Source organism: Myotis davidii, unplaced genomic scaffold (genome assembly GCF_000327345.1).
Source record: "Myotis davidii unplaced genomic scaffold, ASM32734v1 scaffold1271, whole genome shotgun sequence".
NCBI lineage: Eukaryota > Metazoa > Chordata > Mammalia > Chiroptera > Vespertilionidae > Myotis > Myotis davidii.
Genome location: NW_006282255.1, coordinates 71,330 through 74,351, shown reverse-complemented (window position 1 = coordinate 74,351; position 3,022 = coordinate 71,330). Strand labels below are relative to the sequence as shown.

The following is a 3,022-nucleotide window of genomic DNA, read 5'->3' as shown; positions in this document are numbered from 1 at the left end:
CTTAATAACATGGTGATGTATTTTGGAGTTGTGCTGCTGGGTGGTGGTCCCCTTGCTGGTATCATTTACTCTTACTCTAAGATAGTGTCCTCTATACGTGCAATCCCATCAGCTCAGGGGAAGTATAAAGCATTTTCCACGTGTGTGTCTCACCTCTTAGTTGTCTCCTTATTTTATTGTACAAGCATAGGAGTGTACCTCAGCTCTGCTGCTACCCAAAGCTCACACTCAAGTGCAGCAGCCTCAGTGATGTACACAGTGGTCACACCCATGCTAAACCCCTTCATCTACAGTCTCAGGAACAAGGACATAAAGAGGGCTCTGAAAAGATTCTTTCGGATGGCAAGTACAAAGGAGACAGTCATCTTGAGGTAAAAAGTGTCCTTGATTTTGGGCTACAGAACTTAAACCAGAAATTGTGATGCTTTAATCACATTGTGTGTTTTTAGACTTGCTCCTTTTATTTTTTTAAAAACATAGTTTTATTGATTTCAGAGAGGAAGGGAAAGGGAGAGAGAGAAACATGAATGATGAGAGAATAGTATTGATTGCCTCCCTCCTGCATACCCACTCCTGGTTGTTGAATCCACGACCCGGGCATGTGCCCCGACCAGAAATCCAGTGTTTCCCTCCTGGTTCATAGGTCGATGCTCAGCCCCTGAGAAACACAGGCCAGGCCAGACTTGTTCCTTTTATACTGTCCTTCAATTTCCTTTGTTTGTTTCAACTTCTTTATGCAATTTAAGTAACCATTTTATTAAGCTTCCTGCTTTGTGTGTTATATGGTCAGTTTTTCCCTTTGTCCTTTTTTAACCTTCACAAATTGTTTCCATCCTTGATCAGAAATAGTGAGAAGTTTTCATTTACTTCACTAGAAACATTGATGTCTTATGAATGATTCCTTCTCAAATGACATATATCATTGTAATAATTTGTTCTTGTTTTATAGGTAGAATAGTAATACGTAGAGTTAGAAAAACTGCACTTGGCTACCTAATCCATTGTATAATTTCATTCCATAAAATCTGTAACCTCAGTTTTCACCATGTGTCCCTCTTTCTCTGTACATTGGTACCTTAACTGCTCTTCCTGATAGTATAGATTTCATCATTGTCCCCTATAAGTCTCAGTCTATTGATAGCGATGCAATAGGATAGGAATGCCTGGCTACTGGCCTGATTCCTCCTCCTTGTTCTTCAGACCAGAGACAATGTCCTGGGTGGATGGACTCTTGTGGTCCTTCTTATAATTACAACAACCATAATGAAATTATGAAAACATAAGGTTTAAAGTGCCCATCAGTAGATGAATGGATTAGAAAACTGTGGTACATCTACACGATGGAATACTATGCTGCTCTAAAAAGGAAGGAACTCTTACCATTTGCAACGGCATGGATGGAACTGGAGAGCATTATGCTAAGTGAAATAAGCCAGTCAATGAAGGAAAAATACCACATGATCTCACTCATTCATGGATAATTGAGACCATTATAAACTTTGAACAATAATAGATACAGAGGCAGAGCTGCCTCACAGATTGTCAAACTGCAGTGGGAAGGCTGGGGAGGGTTGGGGGGCAGAGGTACGGGGGTAAGAGATCAACTGGAGGACTTGTATGCATGCATATAAGCATAACAATGGACATAAGACACTGGGGGGGGGGTAGGGGAGGCTAGGGGACTGTCTAGGGCAGGGAGAAAAATGGACACATATGTAATACCTTTTGTAATAAAAAATTAAAAAAAATAAAATACAAAAGAATATTATACTTACAAAAAAAAGAAAAAAGAAAAGAAAAGAAAACATAAGATTTATTACTCACAGTCCTGTATGCCCAAAAGCCACACAGAAAGCTCTGTGTATGCATGTGTGTGCGAAAGAGAGAGAAATGGACTTGGGCTGAAGGACTCTGCCTATACTGGGGACCAAGGGTATGATGGCTATGGCTTTGTGGCTTGCTTTTTAAAAATGTATCTTTATTATTGAAAATATTACAGATGTTCTCCCTTTCTCCCCTCATTGACCCCATTCTTCCCCTCACCATTCCTCTCCTCAGGTCTTCACCCCACTATTATCTATGTCTGTGGGTTATTCATATACACCTATGAGTTCTTTGGTTAATTTTTCCCTCTCACTCATTCCCTCTGAAGATCCACAGTCTGTTGCATGCTTCCATGTCTCTGGATCTATTTTGACACTTTAATTTGTTCATGGATTTCACACATAACTGAGATCATGTGATACTTGTCTTTCTCTGACTGACTTATTTCACTTAGCATAATACTTCCCAGGCCCCTCCATGCTATTTCAAAGGGTAAGAGATCCTTCTTTTCCACAACTGCATAGTATTCCATTGTGTAAATGTACCACCGTGTGGGTGTGTGTGTGTGTGTTTTAGTCTATCCTTCAATGGATGGGCACCTGTGCTGTCTCCAGATCTTAGCTATCTACACTAATAAAAGAGAAATATGGTAATTGGCGTACGACCGCTACCCTTTTCATTGGTTAATAAGGGCGATATGCAAATTAACTGCCAACTAAGATGGCAGTTAACTGCCAACAAAGATGGCGGTTAATTTGCAGATGTAGGCACAATGCAGGGAGGCGAAAGGGAAAGCAGGAAGAAGCCCCCTGCCACTGACAGTGATCGGAAACCCAGGGGGGAGCTAAAAGCCGGGGGGCTGAGCAAAGGCGGCCCTGGGGGCTGCCTTTGCCCTGCCCCCCAACCATCTTCGGAGAATCGGGTGCCTTTGCCACCCTGGCCAGTGATAGCAGGAAGTAGGGGTGGAGCCAGCGATGGGAGCTGGGCACAGTTGAAGCTGGCAGTCCTGGGAGCTAGGGGTCCCTTGCCCGGGCCTAAAGCGGAGCCCATGATCACGGGACTGCTGCAGCTGCGGGTCCCCGCTGTCCGGGCCAGTTGCCTCAGCCAGAGATGTCCTGCAGGGGCAGGGGCGGAGCCCGTGCAATCGCGGCACCCCCCGCTGCCACTGCAGGTCCCCACCGCCTGCCCTGGCCGCCTT

General features: G+C 44.0%; 1 protein-coding gene across 1 annotated transcript in view; it reads left to right on the top strand.

Moving 5' to 3' along the window:
- LOC102763248 (olfactory receptor 7A10-like) overlaps window positions 1-3,022 on the top strand; it is a 27,041-nt gene that overhangs the window by 301 nt on the left and 23,718 nt on the right. The window lies entirely within an intron of this gene.